Here is a 16,616-nt window from a genome sequence, read left to right as displayed (position 1 = left end):
GTCCTGGCCCATGGCTCTGCCCACTGAGATACCCACTTCTCCCCTTAGAGCTACAGGCTTAAATCCCTGGAGCAATGGGAGTGCTCAGCAATCAAACACAGCCAGGCTAGTGGTGGCTTTCAAACCCCTGCCCCCCCCCGAGCCGCAGAGGCAGCTGAGGAGCCAAGGGCTGCTGGGATCAGGTAGGTCTTTTTTCCAGGTTTCAACCCACACATCGTGGATGGGGACAAAACCAGACAGAGACCTCCTGCCTGAGCTCCTAAAGGTCCTGACAGAATGTCACCCCAGACCATCCAGCTCTGCTCTGCAGTAGGATTAGGCAGAAGGGTGCTGGGGATTGAAGTAGAACCCTTGTTCTGGGCTACACATGGAGAACAGCCATGGTGACCAAAGCCGATGGGAGGGAGCTGGGACAGGGAAGAGAGATGGAACAGGGACAAGTCCCAGGAAAGGCAGCTATGACCAAATTTCTTGCAGTTTCTTGTTTTGCCTCTACACCCCCATTAAAGTCAAGCCTGGTTTTGATTCCTCCCACTTGGGAAGCTCAGTCCACCTTGGACACATTCTCCTTCTCCTTCCCCTGCCCCAGCATCATCAGCTCCAAAGCAGCTCCTCACAGGAGCTGTAACTTTCCCCGGAGCTGCCAGCCTGCCCTGGCTGCACAGGCTCACTCCTGGCTCACTCCAACCCCTTTCTCTTGGCCCAGACACCCTCTGGGGTTCATCTTTATAAGGAAACACCATATTTAAATCAACTGCTGGTCACTGCCTGGCTCCCTGCATCCCTTCCCAGCTGCTGGGTGCTCTGCTGTGGGTGCCCACACCCAGCCCTCTCCTGAGCCCAGGGGAAGCTACAACCCAAGAAATTCAGATAAATGCACAGCTGAGACCTCTGCCTCCCAGAAACACAGCTCTCCTTTCTAGAGCTCCAGATCCCACACAACAACCAACCCCAAAAACCTCTCCAGAGGGATTTGTCCTTTAACATTTACCAAAAACCCCACTGATCTTCAGAGCTACTGCTGCTCCCTCCTGCCCCACTTACCGGTTGCTCATTTACCTCAACGAACACAACAAAACTCCACAAACACACAAACACAGAGAGAAAGGAAATGAGAGAGAAAGATATCCCAACCCTGATGGCAGCAGAGCTCCGTCCTTGCCTGGTTAGCACTGCTCCAGGTGTTGAGTCTTGCAAAATATCTCCTGTCTATCCAAATCTCAGCTGCCTGCTCCAGGAGAAGAGGTGACCGGACACTTCTTTGCCTTGAGCTTGTCCCTCTCACCAACAGATCCTTGTCAGGTCTCCTTTGTCTGGTTTAGAAAACTCCCACCTGCCTTCCCCACTGCAAAGAAAAAAAAAAAGACAAAAAAAAAAAGACCTTTTCCTTTCTTTTTTCCAGCATTATTATTCCTCTTATTTTTCCATATACATATATATTATTTTTTTCCTCAGCTTGTTTCAGGTCTGTTTCTTACAGGGAGAGAGAGCAGAAGAGAAGAGAAGAGGAAAAAGCCTTAGGTTTTTTAGAGCATGAATAAACCTTGCATTTCCATGAGTTATTCATGAATAATTCATGAAAATGCATGATTAATTCAGGTTCATGAATTATTCAGGAATAATTCTCGAACATTCCTGGTTAATTCATGCTCACACAGCGAGTGAGTCAGGCTCTAGGGCTTGGTGAATTCCTTTCTCCCTCAGACAGGAGAAGGGAAGCTTAGAGACGGCTGCATTGTGCACTTCCCATTTGCTGCATCTTTAAAAAAACCCCAGATTTTGGGCCCTTTTTTGAAACAAGGACTTGAAGAAGAGAATTGAAATGCCTGCAGCCTTCTGGCCATGGAGGAATAACAGCACCAAAAGAAAGAGGGAGATTGGATTTGCTCGGGGGGGAAGCCTGGCAGCAAGTTTTACTCCCTTTCAAAGCATCTTTCAAATTGACAGTGTATTTTTTTCTCCCCCAACCTCCAGATCTCTCCCTGGTTTAGATACATCTCAGCTGCTTCATTTTTTCCCTTGCTATGTAATGAAAAGGACCAAATACACAACCTCTCCTTGAGGAATCATCAGGACTTCCCAAACCACGTGTGCAAACACACACACACAGCTCCTTGACTCAGTGTCCCAGCCCATGCAAAGCATCAGTGGTGGCCATCAGCTCCACAGGTCACCTCAGCCCAGACATCACGGTGGCCACACACACCTCTGCTTTCCCTGTGCATTTGTCCCCAAAATGTCACCACTACAACACCTGGGGTTGGGTAACACAGGGTTCTTTATGGCTAGTACGTGGATTGTCCTGTGCAGGGACAGGAGTTGGACTCTATCATCCTTGTGGGTCCCTTCAACTCACAAGATTTGATGATTAGGATGGATCTGGGTCATGGTCTGTGACAAACGCTGTAGCATAAATCACTGTCTGTACCAGAGAGCGACCACCTGGTGGGATTTTGCATTTTTAATGAAATAAGTACAAGTCCTATCTCTGCCTACAATACAGGGAACAGTGCAATACAATCCAGGCTAATGAGGCTGGAATTAATTGCATTTTAATTAAAGACTTGTCTCTTTCCTAGTAAGCTAGAAATAAGCTATATTAGAATCACCAAAAGGCAAGTCATTATTCCTCCTCTTGCAATATTTTTTGGTGGCTAAAGTGGTTTTTTTTTTTCCTCTACAGAAAACTGTTTGCCCATTGCAATCCCATTCCAAAACACCTCCCTTTTCACCTATTCAGCTTCCCACCGCTTTGCAAAGCTTTTTTCCTCAGCTCTCTCTATTTATTTGACCTTTGAGCTCTACAACATCTGTTTCCTTTTCTGCCTGGCTGGTTTCTTGGGTTTCTAATGTGAGCTTGTCAGGGGGATAGTGTAAGTACAGTTAGCTAAAAAAAAAAAAATAAGAAAACAAAAATCAAAGTAACTTTGAGGAAAGGTAGAGCAATAAAACACAATGATGGCTTTTAAATATCCCCAAACCTTCTTTCTGATGTTTTCAAGCATTTAGTTTTAGCCTCCTTTTAATATTCACAGGGATATGAATAGGACTAGTAGGAATTAACCAAGCTGCAGATGCATCAGAAACCAAAGAATAGATCAGTCTCGTGAAACTGAGAAAGAAGAAATTATCATAATTAAAGCTGTAGGTACGTGGACAATACAAACCTGCTTAATTTCAGGTATCTGAGCAGCTCCTGAGAGGGTGACAGGGCTGACCACATTTTTTTTTTAATTAAGCACACTCCTGCCAAGTCACAAAATCAGGGCTGAAAAACAGAAAAACAAAAAAAATAATTAAAAAAAATAAAAATCAAAGTTTTGTGTATTAACAAACCCGCCTGAAAGCTATAGAGATGTTCCTGATGTAGAGGTCAGTGGCATTAAAAAAACAAACACCCAAGAATGCATTTTTTAGGTTCAGATTTCCAGAGTACAAGGGTGAAGGAGCAGAGAAGAAAAAACATCCCAGCACATCATCTTGCAAGGGGAGGAAATAACACAGAGAGAAAGGGCTGATGTAGGAAACTCATCTCATGGCATCACCTCTTGGCATCACAACCCTGGGGACTCATCAGCCTTTTCCACACCATTCCTGGATGGAAAGGTGCTACAGGGACATGAGCTCCATGCTTGGGAGCACCAAATCAGAGTGTTCAGTCTCCGTGGAGCCGGCTCTGTGCTGCTGCCTGCACATCATCTGAGTCATCACCCCCGTTACCTTGGCGAACGCAGTCGTGGGTACGTTAGAGGAGCTCCAACATCAAGAGAACATCTTGTTTCATGTTCTTTCACCAGCACAATTCTGATTGCAGAATCTCAACCTGCTGCTAATTAATTAAATATAATCAGGAACACGTTAGCGGTTGCGGAAGGAACTCACCGGGTGGCACACACTGCGTGAGCACCCATGAGCATGGGTAGGGTGCTGCCTCCAGCCCCCTCCACAGCATCCCTGCAGAATTGAGCTCTTGCCCTCAGTGTTACTCAGTGGAGGGTTTTTTCGCCCCCTCATTTCCTCCCATTTCTGGCAGAAAGCACAAAGGGCAGCTCTTCACATCGGGAGTGATGTGTTTTGGGCTGATTTGGGATGGGAAGCTATGCCAGATGTGACCTCCTGCCCCTCTCCATGACATCCCTGGGTACTGCACCCTGGATCGGAGCTTCTATAGCAGCACCCACTTCTCTGCCAAAACACATGAAGTCCTCTGCTTTCACCTTACATAACCACAGCCATTAATTATTTTCTCACAGGGCTTTTGATGCTGCTGAATAATTCATCAGATTCCATCTAAACTGTCACAGCTTGGAATGAAAGGGGAGGGACCGAGCCCTCGCAGACACTGGCGCATCACACAAGCCACGTCGGTGTCACCACGCAGGCAATAAGCGTGACAGGATGGTCTCATCAAGGACACCATCCACAGGGATGCAAAGGGGATGGAAAACATTATCAAACAGCCTCGTAGCAACACGCTGTAAGATCAGGCAGAGAAATTGCCCTTGACCAGGCATCTCTCCAGGCTCTGCTGGGTGGATCCAGCATCAGCAAATGGGCTTTTTTGTGAATAGATCTGTCAGGATCCACGGCTCAGCTCAGCAGTGTGAGTGATGCCCAGCCCTGCCTACGCAGACTGACATTATTTTGGTACCTGAATACTTAAAAGGTGCAAGTATATTCTCATCAATTTGCTAAATTGTGCAAATTTACTTCTCTCAGGAGACAACCTCACCTCCACCTTCACCCTCTTCAGCCTCATACACTCGCTTCAGAACATGAAAAGGTTTTTTCCTTAATTTCCTCTCCAGGAAGGAGGGAACTGGTCTTTTATTTTTAGCAGTTTAAATTGACATGTTCACCGTGAAAATCCACTGCTCATCACATCAAAGGCTGATCTAATACTGCCTATTACTCCAGTAATGGAGGTCTTCTCAGGGGTGAGTGGATTGGTGCAAAGGGAAGCATGACTAGGAGAGTTGAAGTGACAGGACTGAAACAGGTGGGTCTTCTCACTAGAGATGTGCATCAGCAAAAGTAGGAAGAGGAAGAATCATAGAATCGTTAAGATTGGAAAAGATCTCCAAGACCATCAAGTCCAACCATCAACCCAACACCACCATGCCCACTAACCCATGTCATGAATTGCCATGTCTACACATTTTTAACACCTCCAGGGATGGGGACTCCACCACTTCCCTGGGCAGCCTGTTCCAACGCTTGACCACTCTTTCAGTAAAGACATTTTTCCTGACAGCCAATCTAAAACCCCTGGCACAACCTGAGGCCATTTCCTCTCATCCTATCACTAGATACTTGAGAGGAGACCAACACCCACCTCACTACATCCTCCTTCCAGGGAGCTGGAGAGAGCAAGGTCTCCCCTCAGCCTCCTTTTCTCCAGGCTCAACAATCCCAGTTCCCTCAGCCTCTCTTCCTAAGCCTTTTTCTTTAAGCTCTCTTCACTCATAACTCTGGTTGTGAAATGCTATTTAGGAAGATCAGATTGATCAAAAGCAGGAGACTTTTGTAGATTTTTGTAAAAATGCTTTTTGAAGGTTTAAGATAAAGGAGAGACTTTCACTGAACACATTGTCTTTCTCACAGTTTTTTCAGCATCTTCTTGTTTTGAAGTTTCCACTTTTATCTCCTGCCAATTTTTACCTGCCCAGAATAACTCATTTTACTGACAGCTCTCATCTCCATGGACCATTTGCCGAGCACCAAGACTAAGGTCCTCATAAAAGGAAAGCTCACTTCTTGCTTTTCAGGACCAAGGAAGGTCTTCCTTGCTCAGCTGGGAAGGAAGACAGTTTGCTTCTCAAACCTACTCCATTTATCAGCATTAATATATTTCTGACTCAAAGAAATCTGCTTATTTTCTGCTCTTAAATAAAGAGTGAGCAGCTCTCGTGAGTGACACCATGGCACAGGAAATGCAAACAAGCTGTTACTCAAACACCATTTCTGAAGGGATTGTGCTCTGCTTTTCAGATGAGATTAAGAGCTCAATTACAGAACAGAAAAGGTTTTTCATTAAAAATTCTTTCATTAAATCACACATAGAACATAATAAGGACAAATTATAAAGCTCCTCAGAAACACATCTGTGCCAGACTGCTAGGTAGGGAGGCCCATCACAGGGAGCATCAGCTGTTTCTCCTGTCCTTCTAAAGAAATGAGTCCCACATACCTCATCAAACCATATTTTTCAGGAAGATATAACCAGACAGCTATGGGGCACTTGATTCTTTGAATGCATCTCTTCCAGTGCTGGAGAGGACCAGTATAACCATCCACTCACGTTTGTGATTAGCGGGATGAAGCCTCGAGTTAGTCCTGATGTGCACAGTTCAGATGTGCAATAGCACGTTCAATAATTCCAGAAAAGCCCAGCAGCTCAGTGTTCTCATTCCTAGATAGGTAACAGGAGATCAACTGTAGAGTTTAAAGAGTTCTTAAACCCACTGATTTCAGGGTTTGCAGATGACTGGACACGTGTGAACCTGGAGCAGAGTGACAAGATGCTCTTTTTTCTCAGCGTTTGAAGGCACCACATGCCAGAGCTGAAAGGAGACGTTCAGGATCCTGCACTTGGGAAAGGGTGGGTCCAAATTAAACCAAGACTCTCAGAGTTGTCACCACTCAGTTTTGTCCTGTTGTTATTCTGTTGTCCTGAAATATGATACAGTTAATTACCAAAGACGGTTAGCTAATTGGATTGTAAGCAGATGCTGGTGAAGAACCACCATTCCCCTTGGAAACCCAAAGCAGAGACTCATTGCAATTTCCTTTGAAAATAAATCCCAGAAGGTCATAATCTGTTGATGAAAATAGTCACCTGAAAGGGAAGAAGCAGCATTTTTCAGCATGTTTCACAATTCAGGCAACTGCCAACCTCTCAAACATTAGGATTGTCATTCCCACACCAGAAAATCCTTCAAAGACTCAAAAACCTTCCTTGGGAAACAGTGACAGTATGTGGAAGATGGAATATTTATCCATGAAGACCTAATATTTCCATCAAGGACAGGATGAGATGAGTACACAATAGTGTGACTAGGGCTCTTCAAAAGCCAGACCTCAGAGCTGAGAGGGAATTAAATCCTGCCATAACACTGACTATTCTGGAAAAGGATCGAGCCATGAGAGAGGGCTCAGAAAGCAGAAGGGCTCATAACAAAACATGAGCGTGTACACAGAGGGAGGAAGAGAAAATATAGCTGAATACATCTCAGGACTATTATTTAGAGTGACCTGACGTCTAGCACAGGGTGCAGTGAGTCAGACACCTGGCTTGAAACGTGAGCAGCAGAACTGAAAAGTCCACTGATAAACGATAAAAATAATTAAAAGCATATAGGAGTGAGCATAGCTGTTAGGACGTGGAGAAGAAAGGAGCTAAAAAGGCTGGACTTCAGACAATAACGTGGATAATGAGGGTAAAATAGATGCTGCTATTCATTGTGTATCAAAAGAGTGACAGACTGTTCAAAGAAACTGAAAAACAATACATTAAATGTGAGGGGAAAACAATATTGAAAGCACCCTGGAATTAAAAGCAAAACAGCAACTTTCAGAGTATCTTTGATCTAAAGATTTATCAACATACAGCTAAAGGCTTAGATAGTCATCCAGTAGCACGAGATCCCCGTTGAGCTGGGGCAGAGGAGGGTGCAAGACAACATCTTCTGAGCTGTTGCAATCAGTGATTGATTAAAAGAGGGACAATGGAGAGGTGGAGCTCATGCCAAAGGTCTCCATACCGAGCTGCAAATCCAGTTTACTACTGTGTGGCAATAGCTTCTCAACTTCTGACCCTGCTCTGCTCAAAATGGGTGCTAAAATTACTTGGTTAAGATTATTTTTTAACACTGACTGCTTTACTTGTGAGTCATCAGATCATCCTCATCCAGCATCTTCTCTCCATCAGCTCAGCTGGAGCTTTCATATCCACAGCAGAGCTCAGAGAGGCTTGGAGGGATGGGGTAATACCTGCATTTGGGGGGACAAATGACCCTTTTACATCCTGAGACACTTCACCAGTGCTACGTTGTACCCTGGACAGGAAAAATCAACATCAGTCCCCTTGCCCATGCTTGGAGCATCCTGCAGTCCCCTGCCCACTCGCTGGCTGCCTGTCAGGCTGCACAGCTTAATTACCCCGCACAGATGGCTAATGACTTTGTCCTCTCCTCGCTGATGAGCTGGAGAAGGACTGTACAAGTTTGCTTGTCAGCAGCGTGACCCTTTGGGCTGCTTTTTGTACAAAAGAGGCCCCGAGCACTCCAGCAGAGCAAAAATAAGAGGTGGACACTTTCCAAAGACATCGCTTTTGGGAGCAGCCACGACACAGTGGGTCACCATGGGTCATCATTTTGGCTCTACATCTTCCTCCTGTTCATTAGCATGTCCCTTATCCCTCTGTTGCCTTATTTGAGTTATGAACACGCTGTCTGACCCCAAGGAAAACACTAAAAAAACCCACTCTGATTTTCCCATGGCATGAATGGACACACATGGACATCCAAGGACATCTTCCTGCTCGCTAGCTCTTGTAGAAACATTGGGCTTTGTGTTATGACCTCAATCTGAGCACACACATGTGAAACACCAGTGCCAAAAAAAAGTAGATCACCACTCCTAAAAAATAAAGCAGTTTTATATATCAAGCAGCACTAAGTTTTTCTGGAAAACCCTGGGTGCAGGATAACCAGGGACAGAAATGGGATGTCTCCATGGAGCAGTGGGCTGGTTTAAATTCTCATTAGGTCATTACCTGCTGATTTCATTAGGCTGCCCACAGACAAAACATAATTGCTTAGTGGCTACTACATGGTGAATAGCCATTTCGGTTTATTAATGTTCTCATGGTTGTAAACCTGTCAGTGAAATTATTTTAAATATGCCTTGTAAAGTTTGTTCCTTGTCAAAGAAGGTGTCAAGGTTGATAGACTGGTGTTTGAAATTAACTCCCCAAGAAAAGGAGTTTTAATGCTGTTTAATAGCATTGGAAAATGTCCTGCTCTGAAATCCTCTCCCCAAAATCCAGGTGGACTTTTCTCCGTTGGAGCTTGTAGAAATCTGTGGAAGTTATAACTCTGATGTTCATTTTACAGCAGCATTTACAGACCAAGAGTCAAGATCAAGGCCATAAAATTCCACTGAAGCCCTGAGCTACCTCAGACTGCAGGAAAACTTGGATCCAAAGGTCTGTTTGGAGCCCAGGACTACTAAGTCCTCTTTAGTAGAGATCTGTTTTAAAGCTTAGCTTGCAGTGAAGACAGACCCTTAGCTTAATTTAGCTAAACATTCCCCCTGAGCTGACATAAATTATAGTTGCTCTGATAAAACTCATGGCATGTTCATTCCTAATTTACTCTTCCTACTTGTTATCTAGTTATCTTAACCCTTAGCACCACCCTTACTCCTTTCATAGCTCCCACTTAACTTATTACTATGCAGACACAAAGTCTACCTGAACGAGAGCTTTACCCAGCTCCTGCCAGAGCTAATGCTGAAGATATTTCAGTATATTCAATGCAGCTATTATCTCAGCAAAAGGAACATGCTCAATTTAGAATAAAAATTCTGCCAGAATCAGTATTTCTTAGTTTCACCCAAGCATTGGCTAAAAGCCTTCACTCAAAAGTTTTTATATCATTTCTAGCATTCGCTACACAGTCAATTATTAAAAGAGCCCTGGACCTGTCGTGCAGTCAGTGACAGTCTCTAGCATGTTTTTTTACTTTTTTTTTTTTCCATGTTTTCTTTAACAATATCTAACCAGGTGCCTTCTCTCTTTTAATCTCCCATTTAATCCGTTTACCATCATCTTTCACAGCACAACACATGATGCTTCCACAGCACCTCCCATGCATGAGCCTGCACCAGCCGCTAATTCATGATTCACCCACAAAAGCCAGCCCCCAGCCTTTACACTCCCACCTCTTCATCTTCCCATCCATGGAGGGGAATCAAGGTCAACCAGATGCAAATGAGGTATTTGAAGCCGAAGCATGACAGAGTGATGATTACTTGATGAGCAGAAGAGGAGCAAAAAGTCTTGACTGTGCCTCATTTATTAAATCACCAGCGGTTGCGCAAGGAAAATTAAGCCCAGAGCAGTGATGCTCCTCTGACCAGCTTCCCCATGTCATTGTTTCTGTCACTAAGACAAAGGCAGGCAGGTCACACATATCCTCTTACTCCAACTCCTGCTGTGACAAAAACATTGGGAAAAGAAAAAACAATAAATAACCATCAGGGATTTTCATCACACGAGCTCTGGATTTCCAGATTTCTTACAAAGGAGAAAGATTTGACAGGCAAAGAATATGAAGAGGAGCCTCAAATTCTCCAGAATATCAGTAAAAATATATTTGTGCATAAGATGATCTCCTGAGGTCCCTTCCAACCCCTACGATTCTGTGATCCCAGCACAAAACCTTATGGTGGTACATAAACACCACCCCAAGGAGCTGCCGTGTCCCTCCAAGCCCAGGTACCTGAAACAGGCACCTCTGTGCTGATCTAAACCAGTTCCTCCCCAAAATGAGATGCTAAATTTATCCCTGAAAAGCAGGATAATTTCATTCTTATCCTCTCAACAAAAGTCATTGCTTCACATTGAGATACATCCCACTAAAGTTGTGCTGGGGCATAAGCAGCAGCGAGGAAGGTGTTTAAGTGAGATGAGTTTAACCTCAGAGAGCTCCTCACTTCCTTGCAAAAGCTAAGACAAGAGGTACAGAAAGAATTAATACTCACATCACTGGCACCTAAACAACCAAAAGGCAAGAGAAAAGTTGACAGAGAATGAAGGAAATATAGAAAAACACACTAAGTAATAAAAGGTAAGAAAAATCTTTCAACTCCAATGGGAAAATGAAGGTAAACAATGTAAAGAAGCACATGGGTAATTAGAGGGGGAATAAAAGAAGCAACTAACAAATACTGAGCATGACACCCAAAGCCAAAACAAGCCCAGAGAGACAGGAAAGAGTTAAGCATGTGCTCCAAACAACAGGAGAAGCAAAGTGAGCTCATGTGAGAGGGCAACAAGAAGAAGAGACCACCTGAAGAAAGGAAAAAAAATGCCTTGACACCTCTTCCTAAGTAATCAATTCCTAACTCACTAGGTTTTTTTAACCCATAGTTTGTTGTATCATCAGATAGAACTACAGAAACATGAGAGTGAAGTTTCAGAGAAGCTTGGTTTATTGAGAATCTTTCTGCACAGTATGCAAGATGCATCATCATGCAACAGCGGGGTTGTGTCTGGGTTGTGCAACATCTCAGGGAGATCAAGAAAAAAAAAAGGAGAAAGAAGAAAGGTCTCAGAAAATACAAGTTTTCTCCCTCGTTCCTGCACAGACAGCTTTAGACCTGTGCTTTCCACAGGCTCAGCCAGCAATGAGCTGGGACATCGGCTGCGTTGCCTGGTGGTTATGACAAGTCAGGGACCTGCTGGGGATCTCAAGATAGCAGCATCATTTACAAACTCTGAGGCTAACGATGCAAATGATTCCATGCAGCTCTCATATCTTTAATTGCTTCTTTTCCTCGTCCCAGGGAAGCCAAGTTGCCCTAGTTACTACAAGCAACATTTTCTTCTTCCTCCCTACCAAATAACCAGCCCCCTCTTGGCAGATGTTCCCAGGGTTACCCAACGCTCATCATACTCATGCTAAGCAGAAGGGAACAGGTTCATTTATCACTAATTACACTGATTAACTTCCCCAGCCACTGATTTCAAGAGCCCCAGCATGCCTCAGGTTACAAATGATCACAGAAGGAGAAAGCTCCACTGAATTAAGCTGCAGACACACCACTCCCCTTCGCTGTCAAATACACCTGGCTGTTCTTTCCCTGCCTTGTGAAAATCCCCCATAAAATACAAGTTATGAGTTCCCTGAGCACCCATGGGAGAGCTGGCAGGGTGCTGCCAAGGTCCACGTTACCAAACTACCTGGGACATTTGTCATCTCCCTTTGCAAAGGCAACATCTCAGGAAAACAAAATGTTTCTCTTGTTCCTCCCAAACCTAAAATCATATCAAACTTCACAGCTTCAGAGATCTATTTCTATTTAATAGCCACATTTTTTCAAGGAAACAAATATAGCAAACCCTCTTTTGTTTGCATCCAACTCTTCAAAAATCAACACACGCTCTTCAGAAAGGGCTGCCACCTCCTTGTCTTGTTTTTCCCTATTTGTTGGAATATTTTCTTTCTGTTGTTGTTGTTTGTAGCAGGATATTTATACATCTGTCTGAGGTTGCTTAAAATAGTACGATGAGATACCAGGGTGCTAGGGATGGAAAAATCTCCTTTTGCTCATCCAGTGTTGCTGTTGGAAGTCTTCAGTCTCACCCCTCTGGTGGGATGAAATAAATGCTACTAATCCTTTTTTTTTTAAAAAATATCAGGCATCTAACTGACACTATTTTAAGACTAAAAAAGCCAGTTTAATCAAACCTCTGCTATTTTCCCTTTTCTCTCTTCCACAATTTATGACAGGAGAGAGAGTTTGTGTTGGGAACAATGTTTTCAAACCTCTAAAAATAATATAAAACTGTTCTGCCACATTCTGGGTTGTTCCAGCTTCAAAATGCATTAGGAGCTGTGGTTGCTCAAGGAGTTGCAGTAGTCATGGTGGGACTTCTACCCAAAGGTACCAACCCAGTGAGAGGTTGCTTCTTCCCAGGAGGCAACAACTGCATCCCCACCTCCCCTATAGCACTGGAGGGAGTAGGAGAAAAATTGCCTCATCTTTCAGATTTCAACCCCAAAAATATTTCCCAGAGGAGCATAGGGAATTAAAAACTAATCTTCAAACCTTTGCTGAAATATTTCTCATCCTGTGCTGTAGGCTCCCACTCCATCACCACCGTACTCCTGTTGCATGAAATCTTGCAAAATCAGGTTTCTCCCTTCGTGTTTGGTTAGCCACAGCACATTGTTTGTACATCTGCAGGGACAGAAGGTAACTGGACAGTAGATACAGGGTGGGGATAAAACAGAAAATAAATTGTGAGCAACAAATAATTATTTAATAGCTGGTTTCATTGCTGATAATCAGAAAAAGCAACGAGGTTCTGGATGAGGCTTTGAGCAACCTGGTCTAGTGGAAGGTGACCCTATTGATGGCAGGGGGGTTGGAACTGGATGAGCTTTAAGGTCCCTTCCAACCCAAACCAGTCTGTGATTCTATGTGATAACCAGGGTCTTTGTTGTACCTCATGTGGATACTAGTGAGGTTGGGAGCAAAATAGTCAGTGATTTGAAAGAGTTAAGCTATGTCATGATAAGGGTATGGAAGAGAAATTAATTAATCCTGACCAGATGTAAAGTTATAGCCCCCTGGCCCAGGAGCAACCTTCAAAGCAGCACAGGGAGGCAAACCTGGCACCTCCCAGCAGCAATCCATCAATCTCCAGGTCAGAGCACTCCTTTAACTCCTAACTATTTATTTTTAAAGCACTTTTGCCATCTTGATGCTGAGCCATGAAAACAACGATGGGAGCAGACGGGGAGCGGTGTCGGAGGGTGCAGAGTCACGTCGTGTGTGACAGGTTCTCGCTGTGCAGCTGTTGGCAGGAGCTGGATGCTGCATGGTCTGGGACACTGCAGAAATACACAGCCTTGGGTGCAGCTGTGCAGAAATCCCTCCTGACCTTTCAGGTTTCCAGACTGGGATTTGTCTCTGAGATGGTAGAAGGGGAGGGGGTGCAGTGGTGACGGCCAAATCTTGATGTAATGTCATTGTCCCCAGGCTGTGGCACCCACATAACTAATGCCAACATTCAATTTCCCTTTTCCCCCCTTTCCTCTCCTCTGTTTTCCCCTCTTTCCAAGAAATGACTGTTGAGGTTTACAATGCCAAACTCAAGAAAACATAAACCAAGCCCCACTTACCAGAAACAGACTTTTGACTGGGTTTAGCTGCAACCACGGGTAGAGCTGGGCTCAGGATCACCAATATATTTGCGGGTTTTGCTCTACACCACCAGCCTGCCTGGGTTCAGCTCTGTGCAAAGGGAGACAACAGCTCCTACACCCTGCTCATTATCAAATGGCAAAACCTGGGTGAGAATGACAGACAAAAGACGAAGAAAAATAAGACAATATTAATCAGCTCAGAGCAGGGAGGTCAGCACACCACCACCCCCTCTACTTTTACTAATTTTAAACATTTAGAGACAAACCTGGGTCTAACACTACCATTTCTCCTTTCTCTTTCTGATACCATTTCCCAACTTAATTTCCCGCTGATCCAACTCAGCACTGTCCACACAGACCAGCGGGGAAAAACACCACGAGGTGTTACACAGACTGACGTTCCCTCTGAGACCACCTCTGGTACAAGCATAACATGACTTGATCCTCCTAGTTAAAGGTCTGAAGTTAATTGGGATGAATTTGCTCCTTGGACTTTCTAATAGCAGTAAATGTCAGCATTTGTAATCCCTGTTCTACAGGCACCAAAAGAGATTAACCCCCCCCCTCAGCACATCTTTAATTAACACCTACCTGCAGAGAGCTACAAGGGATGAACGGACTGACAGAGAAATAAAACACTTGGCGTTGATAGTCTGGGCTGAGACCAAGGAAAAAGGTTTTTAACACCAAGGAAGGAGGGTTTTAATACTGAATTTTAATACTAAGCTCATTCACCAAGAAGAACAATAAACCTAATGAAAGCTTTAGGTCTCCTCAACCACCACAAACATGTATTGCAAAGGTTTGCTCCCAGATTACAACCGACTTTTATTAGTAGGTTCAGGACTTTAATATTGTTCCTGGTTAAGATGAGAAGATAATATTTCAAGACAAGCTCAGCATGGTTTCTGCAACACGCAGCATGAATGTTGAGATACAAATATTTAGGCCATGCAAACTGATACTTTTTCACCCCTGTGTAAAGATAATTATTAGTACATCACCAATGTACCGTGCTCTTCTCAGAGCTGTCCCTTCTGCCCAGTCCTCCCGTGTCCCTTTGCAGTTCTCACTCCCAAGCATGACTGATAGCATTAAGCAGCACAGGGCATTTCATCCCAGATTTCCTTCCTCTTCTCCTCCTGAGCCATCTTCAGACACAGTGTGTGGGCACCTCCTGACAAACCGACAGCAGCAGCATTAAAGTGTCACCTTGTTGACACCCAGGTGCATGTCACAACTTCACATCAAGAGCAGCGAACAAATGATTCACATCAGGTCCCACACACAGCCCATGGGGACCTTGTGTGGTTGTAACTCCAGCACAAGCCCTGGTGCACGGGTGAAACCCAGTCAGTGGCACCCAAGGGACAAGGTGGGATCTGTCCGAAGTGTGATGCTGCAGGGATGAGGCGTCCACAGGTAATCATGGAATGGTTTGGGTTGGAAGGGAACTTTCAAGGCCATCTAGTCTTTGCAGCTCCTTGATGAGGCCCTTGAGCATCCAAGCTTGATGCACAAGTCATAACCCAAGACCACGCAGCCATGGGATGCTGTGACTAAACTCAAATCCACGGCAAGGAGATGAGTCCAATTACAACACTCTTCAGGTCTGAACTAACATCTGAGCAGAGTTCCTCTGCATGACACACATTAGTTGAAGCAGAGGTAGCTCAGAGCTCCCTAACACAGCAACTTACACCCATCCCACTTCCTGAGGACTTGGAAAGAAATTTATTTCCTTTAAGCAACTCCTTGCAGAGTTGCTCCACCCAGAGCAGCTCCTCAGAGAGTAAAGCTTGGGGACAGGAGCACTGCAGTGAGTCACCCTTGATCACTCCAGCCCTTCTGCTGCAGGAGATGGCCTCATTGCCCAGCTCAGCCATCTATGCTTTTTTAAAAAAATCAGTGAGTGACTGAGTTGTAATGACAGATAATTAGCAGGAGCATGAAGTGCCCCAGCCAGCTCTCCAGTCGCTCTCCAAAATGGCCCATCTCAAGGGGTTTGCTATTTGATACCAGCAGAACAAAGAGCTGATTGCAAAATGTGGGATTTTTTTTTTTAAAGTGCATGAGACAAAATACAGCCATTTAGCAGCTGGAAATTGCCCTGATCTCCATGCAGAGGAGGGGGTCATTCAACAGCACAAACATCACTTCTCTGCAGGATATTTTGGCTGCAGCAGCAAGGGACAATAACAAGGACTCCCCTGGGACCCTTGTGCAAGGTCCCAGTGTATTGCCTGCTTCTAGAAGAGGGATGACAGGAGTCCAAGACAGGCACTTAGAAGAAAAAGTTGTGCTAAAAATGTTGAGGAACTGTTCATCTGCAGAAAGAGCCAGACTTGCTCTGGAATCATTTCCAGGATTAGATGAAAGCAGCCCGGGTGTTATTACCCATTTAACGTTTAGACATTTCAACTACTTCCCAAAAAGAAAGAAGCACTCAAGGTACGTGGGAAAGACCAAGAAGGTGATAAGTCTTTAAACACATCTGACTCAGGAGATGCTTCTCCATGCCAGCAGGATCTCATCCTTGTACCAAACTGGGAACATCTGTTCCTGGTCACCTTTAGACATGGGGCAGGGACTGATCGTACTGTTCGTTGGGATCACTTCACCATCTGCAATAACACATTCACATCCCATTGCCATTTACGTAGGAATTTCAGGAGG

Source organism: Antrostomus carolinensis, unplaced genomic scaffold, assembly GCF_000700745.2.
Source record: "Antrostomus carolinensis isolate BGI_N321 unplaced genomic scaffold, ASM70074v2 scaffold12505, whole genome shotgun sequence".
In the NCBI taxonomy this organism is placed as follows: domain Eukaryota; kingdom Metazoa; phylum Chordata; class Aves; order Caprimulgiformes; family Caprimulgidae; genus Antrostomus; species Antrostomus carolinensis.
This window is presented reverse-complemented; position numbering follows the sequence as displayed.